A 6602-nucleotide genomic window follows, 5' to 3' on the forward strand; every position below is an offset into this window, starting at 1 on the left:
GGCTCATATTACTTTCATTATAGGGGGTGGATTTCCTGTTAAGCAGCACTCTTTGGCTCCTTTTATGTCTGGTAAATAGTGTTCATTGCTAGTTCTTTCTTACCTACCAGCATCTCAATAGTATAGATAAAGCAAACAGAAACACGAACACCCAACTGGTCATCACAATAAACTAATTAAGAAAGTACACTAGCGTGGGCTCTGTATTGTGACTTTTGCCAGCAATGACAGATATCAGTCTATCAACCTGTTTTCTAGGGCCTTTTTGGCTTCAATGGTGCAGACAGTAAAAAGCTATTTGGGATGCAGTTTGGGACTCCTTAAAGAACCAACGTTGAAAAAAAAAAAAAAATGTATGCTTACCTGATAAATTTATGTTGTTCTTGACACGTGAGTCCACGGATTATCATTGATTACTGTTGGGAATATCAATCCTGGCAAGCAGAAGGAGGCAAAGAGCACCACAGCAGAGCTGTTAAGTATCACTTCCCTTCCCACAAACCCCAGTCATTCGACCGAAGGAAAAGGAGAGAAAAGAAGCAACACAAGGTGCAGAGGTGCCTGAGGTTTATATAACAAAAACCTGTCTGAAAAATACAGGGAGGGCTGTGGACTCACCGTGTCAAGAAATAAATACATTTATCAGGTAAGCATAAATTTTGAGTCCACGGATCATCTATTACTGTTGGGAATCAATACCCAAGCTAGAGGACACAGATGATAAGGGAGGGACAAGACAGGTCACCTAAACGGAAGGCACCACTGCTTGAAAACTTTCTCCCAAAAGAAAACCTCAACCGAGGCAAAAGTATCAAATTTATAAAATTTAAAAAAAAAGTATGCAGAGAAGTTGTAGCCTTGCAAATCTGTTCCCCAGAAGCTTCATTTTTGAAAGCCCAGCTGCTGTCCAACAGTCTCATAACCCAACAAATTATACTTCCAACCAAAGGAAAAGAGAAGAAGCTGTCCCAGAGAAACAAACAACCAACAGAAAACTGGCGAAAATCCTTAGTCGCCTGTAGAAGAGAAAAAGAACACACACAACATCCAAGTTGTGCCACCAACGTTCCTTATGGTAAAAAGGATTTGGAAATAGACAAAGAACAACAATTTTCTACATAATATTCCCATCCGAAACAACTTAAGCAGATAACCTAACTTAGTACGAGAACCACCTTATCTGCAAGAAAGATAAGATAAGATAAAGATAAAGCGAAACACACTGCCAAGCTGAGAGATCCGAGACTCTCCGAGCAGAAAGATAGCCTTCCAAGATAACACTTAATATCTATGGAATGTACCGCAAAACCTTAAGAACAAGGTTAAAAACAAGGTTAAGGCTCCAAGGGGGAGCAACCGACTATAAAGACAGGCCTGATTCTGACCAGGCCTGAAGAAGAATTGCACAGCTGGCACAACCACCAGACGCATAAGTAGCAAAATAGACAATGCAGAATCTGACCCCTCAGAGTACTGACTGTCTCCAGTCATTTCAAAGACCGGATCAAATTCTAGGATCCTGACTCCACTCCAAGAGAGGCCCTTGGATTCACACCAATAAGGAAAAATACAACATATTCTATGGCAATCCTGCTAGAAACAGGCAAGCAAGCCTGAGTCATGGTCTCAATGACTGACTCGGAACCCCACACTAAAACAAAAACAAGGGTTCAATCTTCAAGTAGGCCACATCAGGGAACTAGATGAAGAAAGGGACCCTGACTCAGAAGGTCCTTCCTCAGGTACAAGTGAAGAAATTACATTACCAATAGGTCTGCATACCAGATCCTGCAAGATCACGCAGGGGCTATTGGAATCCCCGCCTCCGTTTCCTGTTGAATATGAGCAATGATTTGTGGAGGGAAAGTAAACGGAGAGAAAACAGGTATGCCAGACTGAAATCCAAGAAAAAACGCCAGGACATCTATCAGGGAGGTTAGAGGATCACTCAACCGTGAGCAGTGCCTTGGAAACTTGGCGTTCTGCTGAAAAGTCCTAAGAGGCCAACTCTGGACCCCCCCATTTGAGGGCTTACCTAGGGAACACCTTCGGAAGGAGAACCCACTCCCCGGGAAGAAATAGCTGTCTGTGCAGAAGTCCGATTCCCAATTGGCCACCCCTGGAAAGAGGACGACAGACATCAATTGTGAGCCTCTGCCCACTGGACAATCCAAGTCACCTTCTATATGGCTAAGGAACCCCTAGTTCCTCAAAGTTGGTTGATATAAACCATTGAGGTGATATTGTCCAACTGGAACCAAGCTAAGACCGACTGAGGCCAATAGACCAAGCTATCAGAGAATTGAAAATCGCTCTCTACTGCAGATGTTAAAGAGAAGAGCAGACACTTCAGAGTCCATAATCTTATCAAGACCCAGACAGCATACCAGCCCAGCAGGTTGGCTTCCGAGGTAACATCACCCAGGAATATCTCCAGAAGCGCGCCCTGAGATACATATTCCTGAAAAAATACCACAGTAGAGAGACACTTGTCGACTGATCGATATCTATCCTGTGAGGCAGATCCGAGAGATGTCCATTTTATGGAAAATAGCAAAAGGAAGGATGTCCAAGGAAACCATAAGACCAATTTCCTCCTATATCGAATCAATTAAGAGTGAAGGAAATTCAGCTGCAGGTAGATCCAAACTCCTAACCTACTGATTGAAAAGGGCTACCGGACAACTAGAGCTGCTGTTGGCTGGACAGTAAACTGCGGAGAGAGGAAAAGGAACAAATCCTTGATATCTGACCTCTGTTAGAAAAATTCTTCTAAATACAGAGTCTATAACAGTCCATCCATGAAGATGGAACAATGTAACACTTCTCCAGATTCATTTCCCATCCATGGGAAAGAAGATAGGACAACATTTCTTGAAAAAGAGATAGATTGAAGGAAGGATTACACCTGAACCATCTATAGTCCAGAAAGGCACCCTTGAATTACCCTAGGACCTAAAAGTCTTTCTCGGCTGATGAACTCATAAGCTAGAGAAGATACCGAAACATGGGAACAAGAAACACACATCCCTCCGGTCTATGATATTATGAACAGACCCAGAACCAAAAGAGAATGGATATTACTCTGAAGGTCATCACCAGAAAAACTTGAGGAAAATACCCAGATACCGTTCTCAGGCAGGGCTGGAACTCTCACTCCCAGTGAAGAACGTCCTGAACCATGTTCAAGGAATGTTACTCATCGTACCTGGATTTCAGATACTTTAGAAAGAGAAATCTGCCTCTGGGAGAGATTCTGAGACTGGCCTAAAAGACATGACCCCTGACGCAAGAAGAAAAAGGACAAGTGATATAACAACTCTTTTCACCCGCAGGTCAGAGGATAATACCGTCAGACCAGGTCCAAACAAGGACTCATCCTTAAAAAGTAAAACGGCATAAGCGTGGTTTTGGAAGAAAAATAAAAATTGAATCTGCCACTACAGAACAATAAAGCCTAGACTTTACCACTAAGTCACAAGTAGGCTTCTCAGCTAAACAGCTACAATGCCCAGCGGGCTAGGACAGCAAGTCTAATAAGACAAGGCATTGCTCTAAAAGAACAATTAAACCTCCAGCTTCTAAATCCATGGATCCGTAAAAGAGCAGCTACCCTCCATAGGGATCTTTCCTTCTACTTAGGGTACTGTGCATTTTAATGAAGTCAGCAACAGGAAAATCCTATAAAGTTCGGGAGGCAGGGAGAAAGATATCCCTAGCTTCTCCTACACCTGTGCAAATTTCCATAGCACGCTAGAAACCTTTCCACAAAGGAAGTAACATCCTAGAAAACATAATTTATGCTTACCTGATAAATTCCTTTCTTCTGTTGTGTGATCAGTCCACGGGTCATCATTACTTCTGGGATATAACTCCTCCCCAACAGGAAATGCAAGAGGATTCACCCAGCAGAGCTGCATATAGCTCCTCCCCTCTACGTCACTCCCAGTCATTCGACCAAGAATCAACGAGAAAGGAGAAACCAAGGGTGAAGTGGTGACTGGAGTATAATTTAAAAGATATTTACCTGCCTTAAAAAACAGGGCGGGCCGTGGACTGATCACACAACAGAAGAAAGGAATTTATCAGGTAAGCATAAATTATGTTTTATTCTGTTATGTGTGATAAGTCCACGGGTCATCATTACTTCTGGGATACCAATACCAAAGCAAAAGTACACGGATGACGGGAGGGATAGGCAGGCTCATTATACAGAAGGAACCACTGCCTGAAGAACCTTTCTCCCAAAAATAGCCTCCGAAGAAGCAAAAGTGTCAAATTTGTAAAATTTGGAAAAAGTATGAAGCGAAGACCAAGTTGCAGCCTTGCAAATCTGTTCAACAGAGGCCTCATTCTTAAAGGCCCAAGTGGAAGCCACAGCTCTAGTAGAATGAGCTGTAATTCTTTCAGGAGGCTGCTGTCCAGCAGTCTCATAGGCTAAACGAATTATGCTACGAAGCCAGAAGGAGAGAGAGGTAGCCGAAGCCTTATGACCTCTCCTCTGACCAGAGTACACGACAAACAGGGAAGACGTTTGTCGAAAATCCTTAGTTGCCTGCAAGTAGAACTTGAGGGCACGAACTACATCCAGATTGTGTAGAAGACGTTCCCTCTTTGAAGAAGGATTCGGGCACAGGGAAGGAACCACGATCTCTTGATTGATGTTCCTGTTAGTGACTACCTTAGGTAAGAACCCAGGTTTAGTACGCAGAACTACCTTATCTGAATGAAAAATCAAATAAGGAGAATCACAATGTAAAGCTGATAACTCAGAGACTCTCCGAGCCGAAGAAATAGCCATTAAAAATAACACTTTCCAAGATAACAACTTTATATCAATGGAATGAAGGGGTTCAAACGGAACTCCTTGTAGAACGTTAAGAACAAGGTTTAAACTCCATGGCGGAGCAACAGTTTTAAACACAGGCTTGATTCTAGCTAAAGCCTGACAAAAGGCCTGGACGTCTGGATTTTCTGACAGACGCCTGTGCAACAAGATGGACAGAGCTGAGATCTGTCCCTTTAATGAACTAGCCGATAAACCCTTTTCTAAACCTTCTTGTAGAAAGGACAATATCCTAGGAATCCTAACCTTACTCCAGGAGTAACCTTTGGATTCGCACCAGTATAGGTATTTACGCCATATCTTATGGTAAATCCTTCTGGTAACAGGCTTCCTAGCCTGTATCAGGGTATCAATAACCGACTCAGAAAAACCACGTTTTGATAAAATCAAGCGTTCAATTTCCAAGCAGTCAGCTTCAGAGAAGTTAGATTTTGATGTTTGAATGGACCCTGTATCAGAAGGTCCTGTCTTAGAGGTAGAGACCAAGGCGGACAGGATGACATGTCCACTAGATCTGCATACCAAGTCCTGCGTGGCCATGCAGGCGCTATTAGAATCACTGATGCTCTCTCCTGTTTGATTTTGGCAATCAATCGAAGAAGCAGCGGGAAGGGTGGAAACACATAAGCCATCCCGAAGTTCCAAGGTGCTGTCAAAGCATCTATCAGAACCGCTCCCGGATCCCTGGATCTGGACCCGTAGCGAGGAAGTTTGGCGTTCTGGCGAGACGCCATGAGATCTATCTCTGGTTTGCCCCAACGTCGAAGTATTTGGGCAAAGACCTCCGGATGAAGTTCCCACTCCCCCGGATGAAAAGTCTGGCGACTCAAGAAATCCGCCTCCCAGTTCTCCACTCCCGGGATGTGGATTGCTGACAGGTGGCAAGAGTGAGACTCTGCCCAGCGAATTATCTTTGATACTTCCATCATTGCTAGGGAGCTTCTTGTCCCTCCTTGATGGTTGATGTAAGCTACAGTCGTGATGTTGTCCGACTGAAACCTGATGAACCCCCGAGTTTTTAACTGGGGCCAAGCCAGAAGGGCATTGAGAACTGCTCTCAATTCCAGAATGTTTATTGGCAGGAGACTTTCCTCCTGATTCCATTGTCCCTGAGCCTTCAGAGAATTCCAGACAGCGCCCCAACCTAGTAGGCTGGCGTCTGTTGTTACAATTGTCCAGTCCGGCCTGCTGAATGGCATCCCCCTGGACAGATGTGGCCGAGAAAGCCACCATAGAAGAGAGTTTCTGGTCTCTTGATCCAGATTCAGAGTAGGGGACAAGTCTGAGTAATCCCCATTCCACTGACTCAGCATGCACAATTGCAGCGGTCTGAGATGTAGACGTGCAAAGGGTACTATGTCCATTGCTGCTACCATTAAGCCGATCACCTCCATGCATTGAGCTACTGACGGGAGTTGAATGGAATGAAGGACACGGCATGCATTTAGAAGCTTTGTTAATCTGTCTTCTGTCAGATAAATCTTCATTTCTACAGAATCTATAAGAGTCCCCAAAAATGGAACTCTTGTGAGAGGAAAGAGAGAACTCTTCTTTTCGTTCACTTTCCATCCATGCGACCTTAGAAATGCCAGAACTAACTCTGTATGAGACTTGGCAGTTTGAAAGCTTGAAGCTTGTATCAGAATGTCGTCTAGGTACGGAGCTACCGAAATTCCTCGCGGTCTTAGTACCGCCAGAAGGGCACCCAGAACCTTTGTGAAGATTCTTGGAGCCGTAGCCAATCCGAATGGAAGAG

Source organism: Bombina bombina, chromosome 4 (genome assembly GCF_027579735.1).
Source record: "Bombina bombina isolate aBomBom1 chromosome 4, aBomBom1.pri, whole genome shotgun sequence".
Classification (NCBI taxonomy): domain Eukaryota; kingdom Metazoa; phylum Chordata; class Amphibia; order Anura; family Bombinatoridae; genus Bombina; species Bombina bombina.